Below are 13,812 nucleotides of genomic sequence, written 5' to 3'. Positions count from 1 at the left end.
ATTTCATTATTTTATTTGTATTTTTATTTGTATTGTGAGACAGGTCCTGCTCTGTCACCCAGACTGGAGTGCAGCTGTGCACTTACAGCTCACTGCAGCCTCGACCTCCTGGGCTCAAGCCATCTTCCTGCCTCAGCTCCCCAGTAGCTGGTAGTACAGTTGAGTGCCACCATGCCTGGTTATTTTTTAAATTTTTTTGTAGAGTGAGGGGTCTTGCTATGTTGCCCAAGCTGGCCTCAAACTCCTGACCTCAAGAGATCTGCCCACTTCAGCCTCCTGAGTAGCTGAAACTAAAGTACACATCACCATGCCTAGCTACATTTATTTAATTTTGAAAAGTATTTTTGTAAAGAGCAGATCTTGCTGTGTTGTCCAGGCTGGTCTTGAACACCTGCCCTTAAAAGATACTCCCACCTCTGCTTACCAAACAGCTGGGACTACAGGCATGAGCCACTGCAATGAGCCTGAAGAGATTTCTTTAATCTAGCATCCCATACTTGGTAGGATTGGGAAAGGCAGTGGTGTTTTTTAAAATTACTTAATAATTTCAGTAACAATCGAACTCAACCTTGACCCCTGCCTTCTCTCACACCCCATATCCAGTCTGTCAGGAAATCCTGTTGACTGTCTTCAACATGTACTAAAGATCCCCACCCAGCAACTCCCTGGCCTCCTCCCCTACTTCTCCCCTCTGACCATCTCTCAACACCACCATGACCCTGGTCAGGACCACCATCATCTCCCGCCTGGATGTTGTCAAAGCTTGGCCCCCATGCTTCTACCCAAATCTTCCCACAGTCTTTCTCAACTTTGCAGCCAGAGAATGCTTTTAAATCGGGAGACAGATCATGTCGCCTCTCTGCTCAGAACCTTCCCGCAGTTCCCATCTGAGTCAGAGTAAAAGCCAAGGCCCCAGCAATAACCTCCCAGGGCTTATGTGATCTGTACTGATCCCCACCCAGCAACTCCCTGGCCCCCTCCCCTAATTCTCTCCCTCTCTGTCTGCTCCACGGGCCTCCTTCCAGAGCCTCAGACACTTTATTCTGTTGTTTCTGCCTACAATCCTCTTCCCTCAGCACCTTGGCCAGCTCCTTCCCCTCCTTCAAGTCTTTACTCAATTTTCACTTAGGAGGCCACCCCGACCATTCTATTTAACACTGCCATCTGTCCCCATGCCCACCATGCTCATTTCTTCTTTCTTTACTTTCTTCTTTCTTTTTTTTTCAAGATCTCACTGTCACCAAGGCTGGAGTGTAGTGGCGCAATCACAGCTCACTGCAACCTCAAATTTCCAGGCTCAAGCGATCCTCCCACCTCAGCCTCCCAAGTAGCTGGGACTCCAGGTTCATGCCATCATGCCTGGCTAAATTTTTTAGTATTTTATTTTATTTTGAGACAGAGTTTCACTCTTCTTGCCCAGGCTGTAGTGTAATGGTGCGATCCCGGCTCACTGCAACCTCCACCTCCCAGATTCAAGTGATTCTCCTGCCTCAGCCTTCCAATCCTGTAGCTGGGATTACAGGTGCGTGCCACCACGCCCAGCTAATTTTTGTATTTTTAGTAGAGCCGGGGTTTCGCAATGTTGGCCAGGCTGGTCTCGAACTCCTGACCTCAGGTAATCTGCCCGCTTCAGCCTCCCAAAGTGTTGGAATTACAGGCGTGAGCCACCACGCCTGGCCAATTTTTTCATTTTTTGTAGAGACAAGGTCTTACTATGTTGCCCAGGCTGGTCTTGAACTCCTGGCCTCAAGTGATCCTCCTGCCTAAATTCCTAAAGTGCTGGGATTACCGGCATGAGCCATCATGCCTGGCTTCATGTTCATTTCTTCTTGCTGCTGCAACAGTTTGCAGTTTCCTACATTTAGTGGCTTAAAACACTACAAACCTACCATCTTACAGTTCTAGAGGCCAGAAACCCAAACTAGGTCTATTAAGGCTAAAGTCAAGGTGTCAGCAGGGCTGCATTCCTTCTGGAGACTCTAAAGTGTTCCCTTGGCTTTTCCAGCTTCTAGAAGCCACCCCCATTCCTTGGATCATGGCCCCTGACTCCATCTTCAAAGCCAGAAGTGAAGAATCTTCAAATCTCCCTCTCTTACCTCTGCTTTCATCACCACATCTCCTGCTCCAATTCTGAATCTCCTACCCTCTTTTTTTTTTTATAAAGACCCTTGTGATTGCTGGGCATGGCTCCCACCCAGAATCTCAACACTTCGGGAAGTCAAGGCAGGAGGAACACTTGAGGCCCGAAGTTTGAAACTAGCATGAAAAACATAGTGAGACCCCACCTCTAGAAAAAAATTAAAATAAATATTAGCCTGACATGGTGGTATGTGCCTGTAGTCCCAGCTACTTGAGAGGCTGAGGTGAGACAATCGATTTAGCCCAGGAGTTTGAGATCAGCCTGGATGACATAACTAAATCTCATCTCTACAAGGATGAGGTGGGAGGATCACTTGAACCCAGGAATTTGTGGCCAGCCTGGGCAACACAAGAAGACCCCATCTGGCCAACATGGCCAACCTGGCCACCATGGTGAAATTCCGACTCTACAAAAATGAGCTGGGCATGGGTGACATGCATGTGTAGTCCTAGCTACTTGGGAGGCTGAGATGGGAGGATCGCTTGATCTCAGAAGGTCAAAGCTATAATGAGCTATGATCACATCACTGCACTCCAACCTGGATGACACAGGGAGATTGTCTCAAAAAAAAAAAAAAAAGAAATATATATTTAATCTCTGTCCCTGGTTCCTGGCACAGAGCTTCTAAAGCTCTTACAAAGACCTCAGTGACAGATGTGACAGGAGCATCTTTTGTTTTAATATTTGGTCTTGGTCCCAGGTTTCTAACACAAGAGCCTCTAAGAACTTTGGGATCTCCAGCATGGTAAGAATGCATTTGGGGATGTTATTGAGATGACTGGGTGACTGCAAGCTCCTAGATTTCTTCAGGAAGAGGGCTGATTGCCAATGGAAGCAACCGCATGATTAGAGGTTTGGAACTTTCAGCCTCATGCACTGAACTCCACGAGGAAGAGGGGCTGGAGACTGCCTTAATCACCAATGGCCAAAGATTTTATCAATCATGCTTGCATAATAAAGCCTCCATAAACACCCTGAAGAGGGTTTGCAGAGCTTCCGGGGTTGCTAAACACAGGAGATGCTGGGAGGGTGGCATGTTCAACAGAGGGCATGGGAGCTCTGTGCCCCTCCTTGCCCTGGGCATCTTTCTTTTTTTTGAGATAGGGTCTGGCTCTTTTGTCTAAGCTAGAGTGGAGTGGCACAATCTCGGCTCACTGTAACCTAAGCCTCCCCAGTCCCCAGCTCAAGGTGTCCTCTCACCTCAGCATCCCTAGTACTTGGAACTCTAGGTGCACACCACCACACCCAGTTATTATTATTTTTTTATTTTTTGTAGAGACAGGTTTTCACCATGTTGCCCAGGCTGGTCTCAAACTCCTGAGTTTAAGCAATCCTCCCACCTTGGCCTCCCAAAGTTCTGAGATTACAGGCGTGAGCCACTGCATCCAGCATGTACGTCTCTTTCCTTGGCTGTTTCTGAAATGTATCCTTTGCAATGAACCAGTAATAGGAAATGAACTGGCCAGATGCGGTGGCTCACATCTGTAATCCTAGCACTTTAAGAGGCAGAGGTGGGAGGATCACTTGAGACCAGGAATTTGTGGCCAGCCTGGGCAACACAAGACCCCATCTATACAAAAAATAAATTAGCCAGATGTGGTGGTGCAGGTATGTAGTCTCAGCTACTAGGGAGGCTGAGGTGGGAGAACCATTGGAGCCCAGGCAGTCAAGGCTGCAGTGAGCTATGACTGCACCATTGCACACCAGCCTGGGCAAAAAAATAAGACCCTGTCTCTCAGAAAAAAAGAAAATAAACTGTTTTTCTGAGTTCTGTAAACTGTTCTAGCAAATTATTAAACCCAAGAATAGAGTTATGGGAACCCCTGATTTGTAACAGGTTGGTCAAAAGTACAGGTGACAACCTAGGACTTGCCATTAGCATCTGAAGTGAGGATGGTCTCGTGGGACTGAGCCCCTAACTTGTGGGGTCTGTGCTAACTCCAGGTAGTGTCAGAATAAAATCGTGGGATACCCAGTTAATATCCAGAGCACTGGAGAATTTGGTGTAGAAACTCCATACATACATTCAGTCGGAAGTGTGTGGGCAGAGACAAACATGGGCTTTTCTTTCACCTGTCTACCTGCTTTACTGCATAGGAGAGGCAATATGTGGTGCTCATGAACAAAGCAAGCATTAAAGTCAGACCAGACCCAACATTTGACTCAGTCTTAATATCCAGGTGAGCTTGGGCAAATCACTCATTATTCCTAAGTCTTCATCACTTCATTCGTAAAATGGGGATAACTGTGGCACCAACCTGTGATTCTGTGAGGATTAACAAAATATTATGCTTGGTGTTATTGTGATCATTATACCTATTCTAAACTATTTGACAAGGACAGTGATGGATGACAACATCAAAAAATTAGAAACCATAGTGAGATCTCTCAGGCAAAATTCCATACAAGCAAATTACTGTCTCTCCAAAGCATTCCTGCCACACTTAATTCACCATTCCCTGAACAAAATGTGCCATCTTCATTGTTCGGGTCTGTACAGTGCTGTTTCCCTGCCTGGGCAGCTCACTCCATCCCATCCCAGCCCATTGCCCATCCCTCCACCTCCCCCTTCCCTCCCCACTCTCATACAATTCTTCCTCATCTTTCAGGACTTGGCTTCAATGTCACCTTAACTGGAAACTTCTCTCAGCCTCCAAAAGAGCTTCCCATTGCACTTGAAGCATGCACTATTATTTGATCATTTTTGAGTTATAGTCCAAGTCTTTTTGTACTTGAATAACATGTTACCCAGTCAGTCTCCTTTCCTGGATTCAGAAGTCTTTCATGGTAGATCCAGCTGGAAGTGACAAATACATTCTTTTGAAATAAAGGGATGACACAGACAGACCTAAGTTCTTAAACGTCTTAAATGGTATGTGAAAATTAAACAAAATTCAAAGACTTGTGGGAACACTTAGAAGGAAAGTTACTGGGAATGTCATAAAGGGTTAATTTGTGTTTTATTTTTTGAGACATTCTTTTTATTTGATTTTTTATTTTCTGTCACCTAGGCTGGAGTGCAGTGGTGCAATCAGGGCTCACTGCAGCCTCAACCCCCTGGGCTCAAGTAATCTCACTTAATTTTTATTTGGTTTAAGAAACGGTCTTGGTTGAGGGTGGTGGCTTATGCCTGTAATCTCAGCACTTTGGGAGGCTGAGAGAGGTATGTTACTTGAGGCCAGGAGTTTGAGATCAGTCTGGGCAATATATTAAGACCTTGTCTCTACCAAAAAACAGAGTGAATGTGTGGAAGACAATTTTTCCACAGACTGGGAGTGGAGGGAATAATTTCAGGATGATTCAAGTGCATTACATATATTGTGCACTTTATTTCCATTATTATTACATCGTAATATATAATGAAATAATTCTATAACTCACTATAATGTAGAATCAGTGGGATCTCTGAGCTTGTCTTCCTGCAACTAGACTGTCCATCTGGGGTGATGGGAGACAGTGACAGAACATCAGGCATTAGATTATCACAAGGAGCGCACAACCTAGATCCCTAGCATGCACACTTCACAACAGGGTTTGTGCTCCTGTGAGAATCTAATGCTGCTGCTGATCTGACAGGACATGGAGCTCAAGTGGTCATGTAAGTGATGGGAGGGGCTAGAAATACTGATGAAGTTTCCCTTCACTTGCCTGCTGCTCACCTCCGGCTCTGTGGCCCTGTGGTTGGAGACTGCTGCTCAAGTGCATTCGAAAGGATCCATCCCATGCCATTCTTCAGTCATCTTTACTGCTGCAGTGGTCAACTCTAGCACCCCTAAGCTTGCAGGGCATATGCTTCAACTGGTGTTTCTTTTTTTTTTTTTTTGAGACGGAGTCTCACTCTGTCGCCCAGGCTGGAGTGCAGTGGCATGATCTCGGCTCACTGCAAGCTCCGCCTCCCAAGTTCCCGCTATTCTCCTGCCTCAGCCTCCCGAGTAGCTGGGACTATAGGTGCCCGCCACCACGCCCGGCTAATATTTTGTATTTTTAGTAGAGACAGGGTTTCACCATGTTAGCCAGGATGGTCTCGATCTCCTGACCTTGTGATCTGCCTGCCTTGGCCTCCCAAAGTGCTGGGATTACAGGGGTGAGCCGCCACACCCAGCCTTCACCTGGTATTTCATCACAATCAACAGTAAGTGGTAGCTTGAGTCATTGTGAGGTCACTTCCTGGAAATCACCAGCATCCCATATCCCATTAGCAAGGAGCTCAGCACTGCTCCTTGGATGACCAAACCTATTCCCAAATCCCATCTGTGTGGGTCTATCTCCTAGTACCCTTCCTACCATCAATTCTGTATTTGTAGGAGTCCAATCAGGAGACACAAACCACTCAGAAGTTTAAACTAGAATGAGCAAGGTGGCTCACACCTATAATCCCAGCACTTCGGGAGGCCAAGGTGGGTGGATTGCTTTGAGCTCAGGAGTTTGAGACCAGTCTGGGAAACATGGCGAAACCCCATCTCTACAAAAAACACAAAAATTAGCTCGGTGTGGCGGCATTTACCTGTAATCCCAGCTACTCGGGAGGCTAAGTCAGGAGAATTGCTTGAGCCTGGCAGGTGGAGGCTGCAGTGAGCAGAGGTTGTGCCACTGTACTCCTGCCTGAGTGACAGCGTGAGACCTGGTATCAAAAAGAGATATATATATATATATATACACACACACACACACACACACACACACACACGTAAATTTAATATAGAAAGCATTAATTTTGGCCAGGCACAATGGCTCATGACTGTAATCCCAGCACTTTGGGAGGCCAAGGCAGGCGGATCACCTGAGGTCAGGAGTTCGAGACCAGCCTGACCAACATGGAGAAACCCCGTCTCTACTAAAAATACAAAATTAGCTGGGCATGGTGGCACATGCCTGTAATCCCAGCTACTCGGGAGGCTGAGGCAGGAGAATCGCTTGAACCCGGCAGGCGGAGGTTGCGGTGAGCCGAGATAGCGCCACTGCACTCCAGCCTGGGCAATCCAGCCTGGGCAACAAGAGTGAAACTCCATCTCAAAAAAAAAAGGTATTAATTTTAGCAGAGGATCAGCATAACGAGGGACACACTAGCACAAAGTAAAGACAACTCTAGAGAATACAGAACTAGCAGAGGCCAGGCACTGTGGCTCATGCCTGTAATCCCAGCAATTTGGGAAGCCTAGGCAGGAGGATCACTTGAGGCCAGGAGTTGGAGACCTGTCAGCGCAACATAGTGAGACTATGTGTCTACCAAAAAAAAGAAAAATATTAGCCAAGTGTGGTGGTGGTGCACACCTGTAATTCCAGCTACTTGGGAGTCTGGGGTGGGAGGATCCCTTGAGCCTGGGAAGTCTACACTACAGTGAGCCAAGATCATGCCACTGCACTCCAGCCTGGGCGACAGAGTGAGACCCTGTCTTAGAAAGAAAAAGAAAAGAAAGTATTAATCCCCCTAAGGGAATCTCCTCTTCTCCTGCCCTCTCTGGAACCTCACTTGTCAGTTCTTTCTCCCACTTCCCTGTATCTTTAACGTATCCCCCACTTTTAGCACCTTCCCACCATCATTTAAATTACTCAAACTTCTTTTATTTTAAAAACCTCTCCCTAAACTCAGTGAGGTCTCCTGCACACCCACTGAGCCATCTGCTCCCCCTGGTGCCTTCTCTACAGAAGCCTGAGCCACGTCTCTAATCCATGAATCTCATCATGTTACTCCCCCATTTACATCACTTCTCCTTGCCTCGGGGATTAAGTCCAAACTCCTTAACAGCCCCTGCTCCGCCCTGCCGTGCAAGGCAGCCTCACTGCTTGCCCCTCTCCATTTCACCTGCTATGGAGTCCAACTGAGCCTCATCTGCCCCCTGAATGCACACTCTCTCCTCTGGGAGTCTCTGAAGTGGGTGATATCCTCTGCTTATAATACGCTTCCCCTTAAACCTCTACTCTCTTCCTGGCTAGCTTCGGCTCCTCTGTCACTTGTCCACTTTGGCATCACCTCCTCATGGAAGACTTCCTTGACTCCCCAGATTCTCAGGAGCATGGCAGGTGAGGTGCTTCTCCCATGAATGGATGAAGATTAGGGAGTGTGTGTTATTCATGCTTAATTCACCAGTGCTTAGCTCAGTACCTGGCACAAAACAGTTACTGTGGTGGCCAAAGTAATAACCCCCCCGCCCAACTAATCGCTCATGTCCTATGTTACACAGCACAATTATATAGGAAGGGGGAATTAAGAGTGCAGATAAAATTAATGTTGCTCATCAGCTGACCTTAAAACAAGATCATCCTGGAGTATCTAGGAGAGCCCATGTAATTACAAGCATTCTTTAAAAGTGGAAGAGGGAGGCAGAAGGTTAAGAACCAGAGACAGTGGGCACAATGGCTCATGCCTGTAATACCAATACTTTGGGAGGCCAAGGCAGGAAAATCCCTTGAGTGCAGGAGTTCAAGTTCAGCGTGGCAACATAGTGCGGCCCCATCTCTACAAAAAAATAAAAACAAAATTCACTGAGTGTCATGGTGCTTACCAGCTATTGGGAAGGCTGACGTGGTAGGATTGCTTGAGCCTGGGAGTTTGAGGCTACAATAAGCCATGATTGGACCACTGAACTCCATCCTGAGTGACAGGGCAAGGTCCTGTTTCTAAAGAAAAAAAGGACATTGGAATTAGGGTCCCCTCCATCCTAAGGTAGCTACAAGGCATCTCTCCCTGCAAATGAGTAAACATCATCCTCCAACTCCTCACAGAGTGGAGCAGCAGGAAAACTCCCTCACCTCATTTCTGTGCTGCGTGGGAGGCCTGGACAGCCCAATAACCAGCACCTTGCTGATGAAGCAATTAGGAAATGGCTTGAGTTGAGCTAAGGAGAATTTGGATCCTTCCTTTGGTTCTCAATAGGCAGGGTAGGGGCCAGGCATGGTGGCTCATACCTGTAATCCTTGCACTGTGGGGGGCCAAGGTGAGAGGACTGCTTGAGGCCAGGAGCTCAAGACCAGCCTGGGCAACACAGCAAGACCTGGGTGGCATGCACCTGTGGTCCCTACTACTTGGTAGGATGAGGTGGGAGGATTGATCACTTGATCCCGGGAGTTTCAGGCTGCAGTGAGCCATGATCACACCACTGCACTTCAGCCTGGGTGACAGAGCCAGACCATGTCTCAAAAAGTTAAAAAAAAAAAAAGAGAGACGGAGAGAGACTATAGGCAGGTACCCCCACATTTGGCTAATTTTTAAATATTCTGTAGCAACAAGGTCTTGCTAGGTTGCCCAGGCTGGTCTAAAACTCCTGACATCAGGCTGAGCATAGTGGCTCATGCTTGTAATCCCAGCACTTTGGGAGGCTGAGGCAGGCAAATCACCTGAAGTCAGGAGTTCGAGACCAGCCTCGCCAACATGGTGAAACTCTGACTCTACTAAAAATACAAAAATAAGCCGGGCAGTAGTGGCATGTACCTGTAGCCTGTAGTCTCAGCTACTCAGGAGGCTGAGGCAGGAGAATCACTTGAACCTTGGAGGCAGAGGTTGCAGTGGGCCAAGATCGTACCACTGCACTCCACCCTGGGCAACAGAGTGAAACTCTATCTTAAAAAAAAAAAAAAAAAAAAAACTCCTGGCATCAAGACATCTTCCTGTCTTAGCTTCCCAATACCCTGGGATTATATTGTTTCCTATAATTGAAGACACTCGTTCTTATACTGCTTTAAGGTATGAAGAAAAAAAAAACCATAATGACAAATGTTGGTGAAGGCCGGGCATGGTGGCTCAGCCTGTAATTCCAGAACTTTGGGAGGCTGAGGTGGGCAGATCACTTGAGGCCAGCAGTATGAGACCAACCTGGGCAACATGGTAAAATCCCATCTATAAAAATTAGCCAGGCATGGTGGCATACACCTGTAATTTTCAGCTACTCAGGAGGCTGAGATGAGAGAATCACTTGTGCCTGGGAGGTCAAGGCTGCAATGAACTGTGATGGCATCATTGCGCTGCAGCCTGAGAGACAGAGAAAGCCCCTATCTAGAAAAAAAAAAAAAAAAAATGTCAGTGAAGATGTGGAGGAGCTGGAACCCACATACATTACTGGTGGGAACATTAAATCGTGTAACCACTTTGTTTGGGTAGTTCTGTTCTTGTCATTTTAATTGGATTTTTTTTTTAATCAAGACAGGGTTTCACTATCTTGCCCAGGCTGGTCTTGAATTTATTGGCTCAATTCCTCCCAGCTGAGCCTCCTGAGCAGCTGGGATTACAGGTGTGAGCCATTGCACCCAACTGGTGTAGCCACTTTAGAAAACAGTGTGGCAGTTTCTCAAAAGGCTAAATGTACAGTCATCATATAATGCAACAATTTCACTCCTAGGCATATATCCCAGAGAAATAAAAATGTATGTCCACACAAAAACTTGTACAACAATCTTCATAGCAGCATTATTCATAATGGCCAATACATGGAAACAACCCAAATGTCCATCAACTGATGAACAGATAAAATGCAGTGTGTCTCTACCATGTAATATTGCCATAGAAGGAATGAAATATTGATACACACTATGACATAAAGGAACTTTGAAAACACTGTGCTAAGAGGGAAAAAAAGCCACAAAAGATCACATATTGTACAATTCTATTTGTCCAGATTAGGCAAATCTATAGTGACGAAAAATGAATCAATGGCTGCCTAAGGCTGGTGGCCAAGGCAGGTTGGGGGAGTAGGAGGTAGTGGCTAAGGGGTATGGATTTCTCTACAGGGTAATGTAAGGTTCTAAAAGTGACTGTGGTGATCGATGCACAGCTCTGTGAATATTCTAAAACCTACTGAATTGCAGATTTCAATAAATAAAGTGAATGGTATGTGAATCATATTTTAATAAAGCTATTATTTAAAATAATAATGGGGGCTGGGCACAGGTGGTCATGCCTGCCTGTAATCCCAGCACTTTGGGAGGCTGAGGCAAGAGGATCACTTGAAGTCAGTAGTTTTGAGCCCAGTCTGAGCAACCTGGCAAGATCCTGTCTCTATGATAAAAAATGAAAAAATTAGCTGGACATGGTGGCACATGTCTGTAGTCCCAGCTACTTGGGAGACTGAAGTGGGAGAACTGCTTGAGCCCAGGAGTTTGAGGCTCAGTGAACCATGATCATGTCACTGTACTGCAGCCTGAGCAACACAGCAAGACCCTGTCTCTGAAAAGGAAAGAAAACAAATGCGAGTTTTTAATCACTTTGTGAGTGTAGCCAAGTTGGAGGAGAAATAGACAATAATAAAAGAGCACTGAATAACGAGGGTGAGTGGCTGATTAGGCTCAGTTGCTAGCTAAGTGGCTTCTAAAAAATTCATTAGTAAAGTTATAGCTCTGGGGACAGTCATGCAGTCAAAGAATGAATGGTAAATTCATTACAAAGGCCCATGGTCTTTCTTCACATGCCTTCTAGTGGAAAATTCCTAAGTGCCTAAATAGCAAGTCTGCAACGATAGCAGCTGTTTATTAAAGACTACAAAAAAGAAATGGAGTCCCGGAGTGGTGGCTCATGTCTGTAATCCCTGCACTTTGGGAGGCTGAGGCAGGCAGATCACTTGAGTTCAGGAGTTCGAGAAGAGCCTGGCCAACATGGTGAAACCCCATCTCTACTAAAAATACAAAAATCATCTGGGCAGTGGGCACCTGTAATCCCAGCTACTCGGGAGGCTGAGGCAGGAGAACTGCTTGAACCCAGAAGGCAAGGGTTGCAGTGAGCCAAAATCGCACCATTGCACTCCAGGCTGGGCGACAAGAGCAAGACTCCATCTTAAAAAAAAAAAAAAAAAAAAATGGCATCTTCTTAAAGAATGACATCGTGTTTCATGATAAAGAAGCTCTAATTTTGCGTTTGTTCAAGTATTGATTAGATTTAGCCAATATGACACCAATCTTGGATAAAGTGCAAACAACACAATTTCATTTTCTTATTAAAAACTGATTAGGTAGTCTAATATCAATTCTGACCTTATTAAAAAACTGATCAGATTTAAAAAATTATGGAATGATGGAGCCAATAAGATGTTACAACCTGTTCCAAGGGGAATTCCAAAACCCACACATATTTGAGACCATCAAACATGATGAAATATATTTGATTACTATATTGAAAAATAAACTGATTATATAGCCAATAACAATTGGACAGGGGTCTCCTCATCCACAGCCACACAAACCCGATCATGCAGCTATGTGGTTGCAAGGCCTACATAGCCTAGAAGGGACTGGTCTGACTTGAGATTTCATTTCATTTGTATTTGTATTTTGAGACAGGGTCCCACTCTGTCACCCAGGATGGAGTGCAATGGTATAATCATAGCTCACTGCAGCCTTGACCAACTGGGCTTAAGAGATGCTCCTGCCTCAGCCGACCCAATACCTGGGAATACGGGCAAGTACCACCATGTAGGGCATTTTTTTTTTTTTTCAATTTTTGTAGAGTCTTGATATGTTGCCCAAGCTGGCCTCAAACTCCTAGAATCAAAGAGATCTACCCATCTCAGCCTCCTGGGTAACTGGGGCCATAGGTACACACCATCATGCCTGGCTATATTTATTTTATTAAATTTATTTCTTTTATTTTTGTAGAGCAGTCTTGCTATGTTACCCAGGCTGCTCTCAAACTCATGGCCTTAAAACATACTCCCATCTCTGCCTCTCAAACTGTTGGAACTATAGGTGTGAGACATTGCACCTGGCCTGACTTGAGATTTCTTTTATCTAGCATCCTTTACTTGGTAGGACTGGGAAAGGCAGTAGTGTTTTTAAAAATTACTTAATAATTCAATTAGAATCAAACTCAACCTTGACCCCTGCCTTCTCTCACCGCTCACATCCAGTCTGTCAGGAAATCCTACTGACTGACTTCAACATGTATCCAGGCTCTGACCATCTCTCACCACCACCGTGCACCCGGTCAGGATCAATATCCTCTCCCACCGGGATGTTGCCACAGCTTGGCCCCCATGCTTCTACCCAAATCTTCCCACAGTCTTTCTCAACTTGGCAGCCAGGGTGTGCTTTTAAATCAGGAGACAGATCGTATTGCCTCTCTGCACAGAACCTCTCGGTGATTCCCATTTTAGTCAGAGTAAAAGCGAAAGCCCCAGCAACAGTGTCCTAGGGCTTACACGATCTGTACCGATCCCAGCCCAGCAACTCCCTGGCCTCCTCGCCGACTTCGCTCCCTCTATCTCTTTGCTCCACTGGCCTCCTTCCAGAGCCTCAGACACACCAGGGAATTTCCTCCTAATGCCTTCCTGTTGACTCAGCCTACAATGCTTTTCCCTCAGCACTTTGGCCAGCTCCATCATCTGCTTCAAACTTTTGCTCAATATTCACTTATGAGGCCAACCCTGACCACTCTGCTTAACACTGCCATCTGTCCCCATTCCCACCATGCTCATTTCTTTCTTTCTTTTTGAAACAAGGTCTTGCTCTATTGCCCAGGCTGGAGTACAGTGGTGCAATCACAGCTCACAGCAACTTCAACCTCCCAGGCTTAAACAATTCTCCCACCTCAGCTTCCCTAGGAACTGAGACTACAGCTGCATGCCACAACACCTGGCTAATTTTTTTCTTTTTTTTTTGAGACGGAGTTTCAGTCGCCCAGGCTGAAGTGCAACAGTGCAATCTCAGCTCACTGCAGTGTCTGCCTTTCGGGTTCAAGTGATTCTCTGCCT

Source organism: Hylobates moloch, unplaced genomic scaffold (assembly GCF_009828535.3).
Source record: "Hylobates moloch isolate HMO894 unplaced genomic scaffold, HMol_V3 SCAFFOLD_1, whole genome shotgun sequence".
Taxonomy (NCBI): domain Eukaryota; kingdom Metazoa; phylum Chordata; class Mammalia; order Primates; family Hylobatidae; genus Hylobates; species Hylobates moloch.
The sequence above is the reverse complement of the archived record's forward strand: the minus strand, read 5'-3'. Positions refer to the sequence as shown.